The 14,685-nt window shown below is 47.4% G+C and overlaps 1 protein-coding gene across 4 annotated transcripts in view; it reads left to right on the top strand.

Annotated features, from left to right (window-relative positions):
• Window positions 1–14,685, top strand: part of CTCF (CCCTC-binding factor) — a 57,364-nt gene that overhangs the window by 19,760 nt on the left and 22,919 nt on the right. Inside the window, exon 1 of one of the 4 annotated variants that reach the window (XM_065567799.1) lies at window positions 11,017–11,038. The exons of the other annotated variants lie outside the window; for them this stretch is intronic. The gene's annotated coding sequence lies outside the window, so the exon portion shown is untranslated. Of the gene's footprint in view, window positions 1–11,016; window positions 11,039–14,685 lie in introns of those variants that run through there. 4 annotated transcript variants of the gene reach the window in all.

Here is a 14,685-nt window from a genome sequence, read left to right as displayed (position 1 = left end):
TAAATTACTAGCAGGGCAATGTAATACATTTCAGTTGTTCTCTGTGTAGAATGGATATGTCTGTAATCTCTGAGTTAGACACTCTGGGTCCAGTTTAAATATAGTCTTTATAGAGTGGGTAGAGATTAAGATGAATATATGTAGGTGGAGGGGTGTAGGACCTACACAGGAAGATAAATAAGAATATTGGTCTTACAATGCAAAGTCCAGCAGAGGTTGATTTGAGCCTTGAGACTTCCAATGGAATGATAGGTGTAGAGGGTGGTTGTGAGCTGCTTGTAGATAATAAAGTATATACAAGTGGCATGTTGACTTAAATGGAAATAAATGAGCTTTTGCAGGGAAGGTCTTTGAGTCGGTTTGGAGGGTACAAAGTGATGTGTCTAGCTCATCAAAGGAGAGTGAGTTGGAGAACAGGTTGTTCATGTGGAATAGGTAGGGCCCTACCAAATTCAGGTCCATTTTGGTCAATTTCACAGTCATAGTCATAAGATTTTAAAAATCGTAAATTTCATGATTTCAGCTATTTAAATCTGAAATTTCACAGTGTTGTAATTGTAGGGGTCCTGACCCAAAAAGGAGTTGTGGGGGGAGGGGGTTGCCTTGCTTCAGCGCTGCTGCCTTCACAGCTGGACAGCTAGCCAGCACAAGGATGGCATGGTATGGTATTGTCACCCTTATGTCTGCGCTGCTGCCTACAGAGCTGGACCCTTAGTCAGCAGCCACCATTCTCCAGCCACCCAGCTCTGAAGGCAGCAGCACAGAAGTAAGGCAGCACAGAAATAATGGTGGTGATACTGTGACTCCTTGCCACCCCAAAAATAACCTTGTGACCCTCCCTGCAACTTCCTTTTGGGCAGGACCCCCAATTTGAGAAACACTGGTCTCCCCTGTGAAATCTGTATAGTATTGGGTAAAAGCACACAGAAGACTAGATTTCATGGTCAGTGACGCGTTTTTCATGGCCATGAATTTGGTAGGGCCCTAGTAATAGGTGGCTGAGTATGCATATGTTAGTGCATAGATGATTGTCAACAAAGATGTACATGTTGCTATTAAGGGGTCTGGTTATGTGTCCATATATTATAGTGATAAGTACCTTGGGGAAGCATAGATTAACTGTAGTGGGTATGTGGACAAGAATAAAAAGATGGCAGAGTTAAGGTTAGGTTAACTTCCATACATTTTTGATTGTTTCATTGATTTCACATTAACTTGTAATTTTCTGGCTTGCAAACTTGCTTTTCAAAAAACATACTGCCTCTGACCATGGCTAGTACCAGATGTTTCAGGGAAAGGTGCAAGAAACCTACAGACCTTGTCTAAATTGGAGGGGGGGGAAGATCATAGAATCATAGAATATCAGAGTTGGAAGGGACCTCAAGAGGTCATCTAGTCCAACCCCCTGCTCAAAGCAGGACCAATTCCCAGCTAAATCATCCCAGCCAGGGCTTTGTCAAGCCGGGCCTTAAAATCCTCCAAGGAAGGAGACTCCACCACCTCCCTAGGTAATGCATTCCAGTGTTTCACCCCCCTCCTAGTGAAATAGTTTTTCCTGATATCCAACCTGGACCTCCCCCACTGCAACTTGAGACCATTGCTCCTTGTTCTGTCGTCTGCCACCACTGAGAACAGCCGAGCTCCATCCTCTTTGGAACCCCCCTTCAGGTAGTTGAAGGCTGCTATCAAATCCCCCCTCATTCTTCTCTTCTGGAGACTAAACAATCCCAGTTCCCTCAGCCTCTCCTCATAAGTCATGTGCTCCAGACCCCTAATCATTTTTGTTGCCCTCCGCTGGACTCTTTCCAATTTTTCCACATCCTTCTTGTAGGGTGGGGCCCAAAACTGGACACAGTATTCCAGATGAGGCCTCACCAATGTCGAATAAAGGGGAACGATCACGTCCCTCGATCTGCTGGCAATGCCCCTACTTATACAGCCCAAAATGCCGTTAGCCTTCTTGGCAACAAGAGCACACTGTTGACTCATATCCAGCTTCTCATCCACTGTGACCCCTAGGTCCTTTTCTGCAGAACTGCTACCTAGCCATTCGGTCCCTAGTCTGTAGCAGTGCATGGGATTCTTCCGTCCTAAGTGCAGGACTCTGCACTTGTCCTTGTTGAACCTCATCAGGTTTTTTTCGGCCCAATCTTCTAATTTGTCTAGGTCCCTCTGTATCCGATCCCTACCCTCTAGTGTATCTACCACGCCTCCTAGTTTAGTGTCATCTGCAAACTTGCTGAGAGTGCAGTCCACACCATCCTCCAGATCATTAATAAAGATATTAAACAAAACCGGCCCCAGGACCGACCCTTGGGGCACTCCGCTTGAAACCGGCTGCCAACTAGACATGGAGCCATTGATCACTACCCGTTGAGCCCGACGATCTAGCCAGCTTTCTATCCACCTTACAGTCCATTCATCCAGCCCATACTTCTTTAACTTGGCGGCAAGAATACTGTGGGAGACCGTATCAAAAGCTTTGCTAAAGTCAAGGAATAACACATCCACTGCTTTCCCCTCATCCACAGAGCCAGTTATCTCATCATAGAAGGCAATTAGGTTAGTCAGGCACGACTTCCCCTTCGTGAATCCATGCTGACTGTTCCTGATCACTTTCCTCTCCTCTAAATGTTTCATAATTGATTCCTGGAGGACCTGCTCCATGATTTTTCCAGGGACTGAGGTGAGGCTGACTGGCCTGTAGTTCCCCGGATCCTCCTTCTTCCCTTTTTTAAAGATGGGCACTACATTAGCCTTTTTCCAGTCATCTGGGACCTCCCCCGATCGCCATGAGTTTTCAAAAATAATGGCTAATGGCTCTGCAATCTCACCCGCCAACTCCTTTAGCACCCTCGGATGCAGCGCATCCGGCCCCATGGACTTGTGCACGTCCAGTTTTTCTAAATAGTCCCGAACCACTTCTTTCTCCACAGAGGGTTGGTCACCTTCTCCCCATGCTGTACTGCCCAGTGCAGTAGTCTGGGAGCTGACCTTGTTCGTGAAGACAGAGGCAAAAAAATCATTGAGTACGTTAGCTTTTTCCACATCCTCGGTCACTAGGTTGCCTCCCTCATTCAGTAAGGGGCCCACACTTTCCTTGATTTTCTTCTTGTTGCTAACATACCTGAAGAAACCCTTCTTGTTACTCTTAACATCTCTTGCTAACTGCAACTCCAAGTGTGATTTGGCCTTCCTGATTTCACTCCTGCATGCCTGAGCAATATTTTTATACTCCTCCCTGGTCATTTGTCCAATCTTCCACTTCTTGTAAGCTTCTTTTTTGCGTTTAAGATCAGCAAGGATTTCACTGTTTAGCCAAGCTGGTCGCCTGCCATATTTACTATTCTTTCTACACATCGGGATGGTTTGTTCCTGCAACCTCAATAAGGATTCTTTAAAATACAGCCAGCTCTCCTGGACCCCTTTGCCCTTCATGTTATTCTCCCAGGGGATCCTGCCCATCTGTTCCCTGAGGGAGTCAAAGTCTGCTTTTCTGAAGTCCAGGGTCCGTATTCTGCTGCTCTCCTTTCTTCCTTGTGTCAGGATCCTGAACTCATGGTCACTGCCTCCCAGGTTCCCATCCACTTTTGCTTCCCCTACTAGTTCTTCTCTGTTTGTGAGTAGCAGGTCAAGAAAAGCTTTGCCCCTAGTTGGTTCCTCCAGCACTTGCACCAGGAAATTGTCCCCTACACTATCCAAAAATTTCCTGGATTGCCTGTGCACCGCTGTATTGCTCTCCCAGCAGATATCAGGGTGATTAAAGTCTCCCATGAGAACCAGGGCCTGCGATCTAGCAACTTCTGCTAGTTGCCAGAAGAAAGCCTCGTCCACCTCATCCCCCTGGTCTGGTGGTCTATAGCAGACTCCAACCACGACATCACCCTTGTTGCTCACACTTCTCAACTTTATCCAGAGACTCTCAGGTTTTTCTGCAGTTTCATACCGGAGCTCTGAGCAGTCATACTCCTCTCTTACATACAACGCAACTCCCCCACCTTTTCTGCCCTGCCTGTCCTTCCTGAACAGTTTATATCCATCCATGACACTACTCCAGTCATGTGAGTTATCCCACCAAGTCTCTGTTATTCCAATCACATCATAGTTCCCTGACTGTGCCAGGACTTCCAGTTCTCCCTGCTTGTTTCCCAGGCTTCTTGCATTTGTGTATAGGCACTTAAGATAACTCATCGATCGTCCCTCTTTCTCAGCATGAGACAGGAGTCCTCCCCTCTTGTGCTCTCCTGCTTGTGCTTCCTCCCAGGATCCCATTTCCCCACTTACCTCAGGGCTTTGGTCTCCTTCCCCCGGTGAACCTAGTTTAAAGCCCTCCTCACTAGGTTAGCCAGCCTGCTGGCGAAGGTGCTCTTCCCTCTCTTCGTTAGGTGGAGCCCGTCTCTGCCTAGCACTCCTTCTTCTTGGAACACCATCCCATGGTCGAAGAATCCAAAGCCTTCTCTCCGACACCACCTGCGTAGCCATTCGTTGACTTCCACGATTCGACGGTCTCTACCCCGGCCTTTTCCTTGCATAGGGAGGATGGACGAGAACACCACTTGCGCCTCAAACTCCTTTATCCTTCTTCCCAGAGCCACGTAGTCTGCAGTGATCCGATGTTCTTTAAAAAATGGTTATAGCATTAATTGTTGTTTAAAAACATGATGGTATCTTTTGTAAATGGTGAGTAACAAGGGGACAGCTCCTAGGTGTGACTAAGACCAGATAGCAATACTTGTAGGTGCTAACACAAGCCTGAGTCAGGTGGCATGGGCTGATGTGGGGGACCGGCAATTTTTTTCCAATGTGCCAGGGACCGGTGCCATATTATTATCCTATTCGATGCTCTTATGAGGAAACTCGCCGCGGACCGGCAGCCGATGGCTTGTGGACCGGCACCGGTCCGCGGACCACCACTTTGAGAAGCACTGCTGTAAACCACTCACTCTTTTGCTATACCTCTCATCTCTTCTAAATTAAGCAGTCTCAATCTGTGAGATCTCTTCACATGAAGTCTTTTCCTGTGTAATAATTTTTATCACCCATCTATGAATCCCTCTTTATGTCTGCATTATGGGTGTGGGCTCAATGTCCCATGATGCAGTTCTTCCCATCTCGGCATTCAGTGGGCTTCCGGCTGCATTTCGTTGCATTTTTCAGTGGCCTGCAATTACTGTGTGCCCACCGTCTTTGTCTGAAAAGATGGATCCCACACTGCTTTCTACTGTTATGTGGTCACTGTTATGAACACCTCACGGCTGGTCATGCAGTAGATCTAGAGCACCCAGTCTCAACAGGAATCAGAGTTTCCTGACCTGCAGTGTGTCATGGAAAGAAACAACACCAGATTACTTTTGGCATTCACAGAGCAACTATACACGGCGGACTGTCGCTTTTGAGCTCGGTAAACAAGCACTGAGTGTTGGGATTGCATCATTATGCAGGTCTGGGATGACAAGCAGTGGCTTCAGAACTTTCAGATGCAGAAAGCCATCTTCCAGGAACTGTGTGTGGAGCTTGCCCCAGCACTGCGACCCAAGGATACCAAAATGAGAGCTGCCCTCTCTTTGGAGAAGCACATGGTGATCACTGTGTGGAAGCTGGCAACTCCAGACTGCTACTGGTCAGTTGCATATCAGTTTGGAGTTGAGAAGTCTACCGTTGGGTTGCAGTAACACAAGTGTGCAGGGCCATTAATCGCATCCTGCTACAAGGGACTGTGACTTTTGGCAGTGTACGTGAAATATCGGATGGCTTTTTGGCAATGGGATTCCCTAACTGCGGCAGAGTGATAGATAGTATGCATATTCCAATTTTGGCCCCAGACCATCTTACGACCAAGCACGTCAATAGAAAGGGGTACTTCTCAATGGTATTTGCAAGCGCTTGTGGATCACTGTGGGCGTTCCACTGACATCAATGCAGGATAGTCCAGGAAGGTGCATGATGCATACATCTTCAGGAATACTGGCCTATACAGAAAGCTCTAAGCAGACCCTTTTTTTCCCCTCCAAACCAGAAGATTCCAGTCGAAGATGTTGAAATGCCCATAGTGATTCTGGGAGACCCAGGGTACCCCTTACTCCCATGGCTCATGAAGCCTTACATGGGAAACCTGGACAGCAGGAAGGGGTGCTTCAACAGTAGGTTGAGCAGGTGCAGAATGACACTGGAATGTGCCTTTAGCAGATTAAAAGTGTGCTGGCGCTGCCTTTATGACTGGTTAGAATTAAATGAGGAAAATATTACCATGGTCATAGCAGCCTGCTGTGCACACCATAATATTTGTGAAGCTACGGGTGAAAAATTTCCTCCAAGATGGAGCACGGCAGTGGATTGCCTGGCTGTTGAATTTGAGCAGCCAGCTACCAGCGCTGTTAGGGGCATAACGGGGGGAATTCAGGCCTTGAGGCAACATTTTAACAATGAGCACTAGTAATGTTTTTTTTCCATACAGCACTCTGTCATGCTTTTAAGTTGCCACCTTGCAGGAAAATTGTAATGATTCCTGAACAGGATTTGTAGGCAGAAAATGATCAAACTGACACTATGTATTACTATCAGCAACAATCATCACGTGTAGGAGACAAATAAGATTGCTTTTGTTTCAGAGAGTTTGTTTTTATTAAATACCAATTAACAACACACACCAAATGCTTGGTGGAAAGGGAGATAAGAGTGCAGGGCAGTGTAGGCTCTCATAGCTATGTGTAAGTCCAGCTGTCATTTTAGGAAACTGTCCGAGGGGTGGAATGAATGGGGTACTGAGACATTCTGGGAAGTTACAAGGAATGTATTGGAGGAATTTAGGGAGGGTCTGGACAGCAGTTCTGTATTGTGTTCTGCCTGGAGCATGATTAGGGACTGCCTGGAGCATGGTTAGCATCTCTGTTTGCTGCTCCATCACTTTTATCATCCTCTCCTGGCACTTTACAATGCGCTCCTCACTCTCCTTTCTGTCTTGCCTTTCTATTTTAAATTTTTCCTTCAAGGTCTCTCTCCACTCCCTGCGTTCTTTTTTTCAATCTCTGTGGATTGGAGCACCACTCAGAACTCCCTCCTTGCTCCACTTTGGTCGCTACCTTTTCTGGCAGAGGCGCTGTGTAGGGGATTTCCCTGAAGGCCACATCTGCCAAAGCACAAGAAACAATACACAGAAGCATGATTGTTAGTTCGACCCAGTATTGAATCATTATAGTAAAATACACCTATTTTAATATACGGATCACTTTCTCTCTGTCTCTTGGCAAGCACTCATCTCGGCGAATACCCTAAACATGGTGAGTTCAGCCGGGGTGGGAAGGAGGTTGGGCGTTCAAGATGGGGCAAAGGGTCTAGGTGGTTTTTTTAAGGGGATCACTGCAGGTGATTAGGGACAGTATTGTAAATTCTATCACCATTTTCTGCAGGCGTGGGTCATTGAAGCCGTACCTCCCTTCTAAGGGGTAGCAAGAGTGCATCTCCTGCATGCATGCGGCTTCAAACCCAGTCCCTATGCTGCTCACCCATTTTGGTCCCTGCACAAGTGATTGCCGATTGGTGCAGGAAAGTTTTCTACAATGGGGGAAGGAACAAAGCAGCTCTGCCAAGGAACCTTGGGCAGAGGATTGGCCAGTATCTCCAGGAAAGTTTCCTAGAGATCTCTCTGGAGGATTCCCGTGAAATCTTGGAGTGCATTAACATACAGTTCCACCACACTGCTTAGCTGCACAGAAAATGTGGAGCACACTCAAACACTGCTAGTCTTGTACATTTCTATCTCTTCACCCACTTCTACAATATAGTGAGCAAATGACAACTCTACCTCATATAACCGAGCAGCATCAACTCAAAAATATTACTCTTCTGCATCATGTGTGCCAGAGATGGACTTCTGGGACTAGCTAGACTCCTCCAGAGTGGAAAAGAGGTCCTGACTAGCCGCGCCACCGGACGACCCTGCCGTGTGCGCCACATCGTCTTCCAACTCAACCTCCTTGTCCACGACTTCATTCTTGGGGTTGAGTCCACTGTCTGCCTCCTCCAGCCCCACCGAAGTATCCACAGAGCTGATGGAGGTGGGGTCACTGCAAAGGATGGAGTCCAGCTTCTTATAGAAGCAGCAGGTCTTCAGTGCAGCACCAGAGTGATGGTTTGCCTCCCTTGCCTTCTGGTATACCTGCCTCAGCTCCTTTATCTTTGCACAGCACTGACATGTGTCCTGTTTGTAGCCCTTATCCAACTAGCCATGAGAAATCTGCCCATAGGTATCAAAGGTCCTATGGCGGAACTGGGACTGCACAGCCTCCTCCCCCCACAGTGGCAGCAGATCCAACAACTCAGGTACGCTCCAAATGGGAGAGCATTTGCTGCGTGGAGCCACCATGGGCAGCTGGGAAGATGTGATATGAGCTCTCCGTGCCAAGCAAACAGGAAGTGGAATTTCAAAAATTCCTGGGCCTTTAAAGGGGAAGGGGTGGATGCCTGGGTGCAGAGCAGTGGAGTTTGAACTGCTGACCAGAGCGGGCAGAATAGGTATTTTGCGACACCTCCTGGAAGCCATTTACAGCGACATAATCAAGCGCAGTGTCTACACTGACTTTGTCCATATAACTTTGCCATAAAAAGCTCTACACCTCTCGTTGAGGAGGTTTTATTTTGTCAGCAAAGCAGGAGAGTTTTCTGGGCAGAAGGAGCACTACAGTGTTTATACCTCCACTGTTTTGTTGACGAAAGCTGACTTTTGTCAACAAAACTGTGTAGTGTAGACAAGGTCTTAGTCACTCTTGGCAACTTGCCAAGATTTTTGAACCAGCAAATATACTAATCATAATAGTTCTATGTACATGTAGGATTTCACATTACAGTGGTCCTTAAACTGGACTAGTTCATAGGGTTTTCTACATAATCTTGTATAATGCTGTAAGATGCTTTGTGATATGTAGAGCATAGTTTAAAAGCAAACTAACTAAACTTCCACCCTAAAATGCTTAAGTACTAGTTAAAGATACAGACATCATCATGGAACAAATTGGTTTGTGCTCATTTTACCCTAATTCTGAAGTATTTACAGGAACACAAACTAGTAAAAACCAGAAAACTCTTAAATTAAAGGGCGGGAGGGTAGCAGGGAAAGTACCATGTGGCCTAGACATTATGGGTGTCCCTCTAAACAGTTTAGTAATTTATTATCTGTTTCTTGGTACGGGAAGACATGGCACTTATCTTCTCCCACACACACATGGATTGGACACATTCTTCTTTTACACCTGGTCTGCGCTACAGAGTTAGGTCAATGCAAGGCAGCTTATGTTGACCTTACTCTGTAAGCATTTACACTAAAATGTCACTCCCACCAATGTAGCTCACCCGTCATGCAGACTTAACTCCACCTCCGTGTAAACACTGTGTTACTTACGTTGACTTTAGTGGCCTCCAGGAGGTGTCCCACAATGCCCCATCGTGACCTCTCTGGTCACCATTTTGAACTCTGTTACCCAGCGGCCAGGTACACAGGTACATGCCCCTACCCTTTTAAAGCCCTGTGAATTTTTGAAATTCCATTTTCTGTTTGCTCGGTGTGGAGAGCTCACCTAGTGCCTGCCCAGCGCACACTGCAGACACACTCCTGCCTGGAGTATAGAGGTGGTGGTGGATCTCCCGGGTCTGTGGGAGAAGAGGCTGTGCAGGCACAGCTCCGATCCAGCTGTAGGAACATGGATAGTCATGTTTATTAGTTCACAGTATAGGCTGGCTGGGTCTGACGTCATTCAGAGAAAATAGCAACAGGTGCATTTCCAATTTATATTACTACACACACAGCACTCATTGTAAGGTTCATACTGGGGTGCAAAAAAACAATGTGAGGCAGAGCACACTAAAGCAACACACATTACTGTGGTTCACTATTAAAACGGTCTTTCAAAGCCTCCCTGAGCCATATAGCTCCCTGTTGAGCTTTTCTTATAGTCCTGGTATCTGGTATCTGGCTGCTCACTTCTGCCCTCTACCCTGGTGGATACTTTTCTCTCTTTGCTTCACAAATACTATGAAGCACAGAGCAGGCATCTATAACCATTGGGATTTCTCCCCTCCCCCCCCCCCCCCCCCACTGAATTCTAATCTCTAGGCAGCACCAGCAGCCTTTCAAATGGCAGAGGTGCATTCAAGTGTCCTTCTGAACCGACTCAGCCTGTAGACGAAGCGTTCCTTGCTGCTGTCAAGGTGGCCATGAGCCATGGGAGTAAAGGATAGGCTGGGTCTCCCAGGATCACTACGGGCATTTCAACAGTGATCCCCTAGTTTGGAAAGAAAGTCCTGCTTGAAGCTTTCTGAACAGGCCTGTGTTCTTAAAGATGCATCATGCACCTTTCCCTGACCATCCCACATTGATATTGGTAAAACATCCTCCGTGATCCCCCAGCACTTTCAGTAACATAAAAAAGAATCCCTTTCTGTTGATGTATTCTGTGGCAAGGTTGTTTAGTGCCAAAATAGGGATATGCATGCCATCTATCACCCCACTGCAGTTCGGGAACCCCATTGCTGCAAAACCATCCACTATGTCCTTCACATTGTCCAGAGTCATAGTCCTTCGCAACAGGATGCGATTAATGGCCCCGCACACTTGCATCACAGCAACCCCCATGGTGGATTTCCCAACTCCAAATTGATTCCCGATTGATGGTTAGTAATGTGATGTTGCAAACTTCCACACAGCAATTGCCACTTGCTTCTCCACTGTCAGTGCAGCTCTCATTTTGGTGTTGCTATGCCAGAAGGTTGGATCGAGCTCTGCACACACTTTCAGAAATATGGTCTTGCATATCCGAAAGTTCTGCAGCCATTGCTAATCATCCCATACCTACATAACAGTGCAATCCCACCAGTCAGTGCTTGTTTCTTGGGCCCAGAAACGGGGCACCACTGTCTGCAGCTGCTCCATGTATGCCAATAACAAATGTGAATTGTTTCTTTCTATGTCCCACAGCAAGGCAGCCTCCAAGGAATTGTCTTGTTCTGCCCGACTCCTCTGGCGGCTCTGCAAATACTGCAGGATCAGGTGCGGTGTGCTCACAATGCTCATCATAATAGTACAGAACTGTGCAGGATCCATGCTTCTCACAGAGATGGCAGACCTGCAACTTTGCAGGGCTTTTGCAAAGAAGCTCAAAACATTCTGAGATGTTGAAACCATGTTCCCAGTAACCCCTGCATGATTTGTTTGCCCCCACGAGGTATTGCAAACCCTTCCCAAAACACTCTGCGCTAGATGGTGGCAAGTTGAGTGGCATAGCTACCCATGGTGCACTGCTCTGTGTCAGTGAAAGCGCTGCTAATGAGGATGTGCACCACGGATATGAGGAGCGTAGTGTGGACATGCAAAAGCAATTTAATTACTGCAGCAGCTGTACATTGATGTAACTTACGTTGACTTAATTTTGTGGTGTACGCTTTCCCTTAGTCAGTTTCTCAGCCTTTGCTTTCCTGGAAAGGGGTGACGGATAATAATGTCTACCTGTGATATTTGTAGTAAAGAAAGAGGAGTTGAAGAAATACATGCATCTTGGTTTCCTTCTTGGATAGTAAGTACAAATGGGACAGAGGCTTCTGTTGATGCAATGTTACACTACTCAGAAGGCAGTGAGGTCACTGTAGTAACTTACCATGAGCTTGTGGTCTGTTCCTTATTTACACATAGATTTACAGGACTTTTGTGCAAACTTGTATTCTACCCTAATGTATTAGAATAAATTCAACTTGTGAATACATACAGTTTAACTAACCCTAAGGCACTTGCTCTATTTCTTCTTTTTTTCCTATTCCTCTGTCTTCCTATCATGCTTTTCTGCCCTGCTCTGCTTACCCAGCTCCATTATCTCTTCTCACTTAAAGAGTGATGCCTCCTTTTATCTCTTAACCTTCCATGTCCCTACCCAAATACCTGGGATAATTGTGATTAGAACAGCAGTTCTTAACCAGGGGTCTGGGGCCCCCTGGGGGGTCGCAAGCAGGTTTAAGGGGGTCCACCAAAATAAACCAGAGATCAGGGCTGGCGTTAGACTTGCTGGAACCCAGAACAGAAAGCTGAAGCCGGAGTCCTACTGCCTGGGGTGGAATCCCAAGCTCAAGCCCCACCAACCAGGGCTAAGCTGAAGCCCGAATATCTTAGCTTTGCAGGGCCCCCTGTGGCATGGGGCCCCCTGTGGCATGGGGCCCCAGGCAGTTGCATTGCTTTCTACCCCATGGATATGCAGAAAAACAGTTGTTGTGCCAATTTGCTGTGGAATTTTTATAGCATGTTGGGGGGGGCTCAGAAAGAAAAAGGTTGAGAACCCCTGGATTAGAAAACAGAGTTTGCCCAGGCTTTCATGCCTCCACTGTGGGATAAAGATAAAGCTCTGTTCTGATCCCCTGCAGACTGCCAGTCAGTATCAGATGCTCAAGTCTTTCTCAGATGTTTGTCCATGTGGGTTACTGTACATTGAATAGCTAATTGGTGTTAGGAAAGAGGGAGGTGGAAGTGTATATGAAGCAAAATATCAGTACTTCTGGTATTCAGTGCCCCTTGGAAACTGCAGCTTTTGGTTGCAAGAAACATTCTGAAAGTCATAGGTTGCACACCAGCAGGTGAACTGTAGTTTGAGCAGACCATGATGTTGATACATTTTCAAAGCAACACAGTCAAAGAGAGAATAATCAATAGACCCAAGAAGGGAGGAACATCAGAAGAAGATGCAATAAAATAGATGTGAATAGAGGCAGATAGCAGTGTGTGTCTGTGCGTAATATGCATGTATACACTGATATTTTTTCAAAATGGATATCGAAAGTTAATCTGAATCATACCTAGGCAACTGTTTAAGTGGTTTGATATTCAGAGGTGCGGAACAATTCCCTTTGAAATCAAAAAGGAGTTGGATGTGCTCAGCACCACTGGAAAGCAGGCCACAAATATTTGTGCCTTGTTTACCCAATATAAAATGTGTCTAATATGCTTTGCATTTACTTTACAGCCTTTCATCTTTAGTGTCCCAAAGCTCTTAATAATTCTTGTCATCTTTGTAAGCCCCAAATTAGCTGGCTTCACTAAGTGTAGAGTTTTGAAATACTCTGAGAGATGTTTTTGGTCTAGTGTTGGGGGTCTCATCTCAGAGATCAGAATTCCAATCCTGATTTTATTTGTAGCTTCATATGGAAACTAATTTAAACTTTTATCCTATGTTATCCCACCTGTAAAATGGACCCGTGCATGTTCTCTCAAGACTGAGGGGTCATTTTGATGAGGAATACAGGAGTTGTCATTTTACCTGATTCTGGAATTTACTTTCTCTTTTCTAAGGGAGAGCCCCAGCTGGTTCATAGTAGATCAGGGATCGGCAACCTATGGCACGCATGCCAAAGACGATTTCTAATGGCACACTGCTGCCTGCTGGAGTCCCGGCAGTCAGCAGTGTGCCATTAAAAATCCAGCCCGCTCTTCTCTGCCCTCTGTCCCTCCCGCAGGGGCAGGGGACATAAGCTTGGTCCTGCCGGCTCCACTGCCTCTTCCCACAGTGTGCTGGGTTCCTGCCGCTCCTCCTCTCCATCCCTCCCTCCCTGCCGGCAGATCAGCTGATGGCCCTTGCGAGGGAGGGGCTGGGGGAGGAGTGGAGTCAGCGTGCTCGCTGCAGCGGAGGCAGAGAAGAAGCGGGGGCAGGGCCTTGGGGGAGGGTGGAATAGGGGCATAGCCCCTCCAGCCCCCTGCCGTGAGCACCGCATGACCCCAGCCCACACCCCCAGCCCTCTGCCGTGACCCACCACACACACCCCTAGCCCTGAGTCCTGTACCCCCTCACACACACACAGCCTTCTGCCCTGACCCCCTCCCCCCAGCCCTCTGCCCTGAGCCCTGCAGCCCCGCACACACCTCAGGCCCCTGCCCTGAGCACCAAACTGGAGCTCCTGCACCTCGCACCCCCCGCACATTCCCACCTGCACCCCTCGTACCAAATGGGAGCTGCCCAGGTAAGCGCTCCACACCCAAACCTCCTGCCCCAAACCTGAGCCCCCTCCCTTATTCTAGCTCCTGGCCAGACCCTACACCTCAACCCCCAGCCTGCTCCTTCACCCCCAGCCCTGTGCTCAGTGCACTCCCACCCTCAGCTCAGTGCAGAGAGAGAGGAAGAGAATGGGCCAGAACCAGGGAGAAGGTAGGTACCCACTGTATGTGGGCAGGGCTGGGACCTCAGACCGGCAGCGGGCTGAGTGGGTCCGGCAGCCGGGATCCCAGCTGGCAGGAGCCGGTGGATGGAACCCCTGAGCAGCAGCGGGCTGAGCTGCTCAGCCCACTGCCAGTCTGGGGTCCCGGCCGTCAGCCCCACACAGCCCGCTGCCGGTCTGGGGTTCTGGCTGCCGGACCCTTGCCAGCCAGGTTCCTGGCCGCAGGGCCCGCTCAGCCCACTGCCCATCTAGGTGAACAGAACCCCAGACCAGCAGCGGGTTAAATTAAAATTAAATTAATTTAATTTTAAATGAAGCTTCTTAAACATTTTGAAAACCTTGTTTATTTTACAATACAACAATAGTTTAGTTATATAATATATAGACTTATGGAGAGAGACATGCTAAAAAACATTAAAATGTTAAAAAACCTTAAATTAAAGTGAATAAATGAAGACTCGGCACACCACTTGCCGACCCCTGTTGTAGATGATGAAAATAGTCACA

Source organism: Chrysemys picta, chromosome 14, assembly GCF_011386835.1.
Source record: "Chrysemys picta bellii isolate R12L10 chromosome 14, ASM1138683v2, whole genome shotgun sequence".
NCBI classification, from domain to species: domain Eukaryota; kingdom Metazoa; phylum Chordata; order Testudines; family Emydidae; genus Chrysemys; species Chrysemys picta.
Note: the sequence above shows the minus strand (reverse complement) of the source record. Positions and strands in the feature narration are given on the sequence as shown.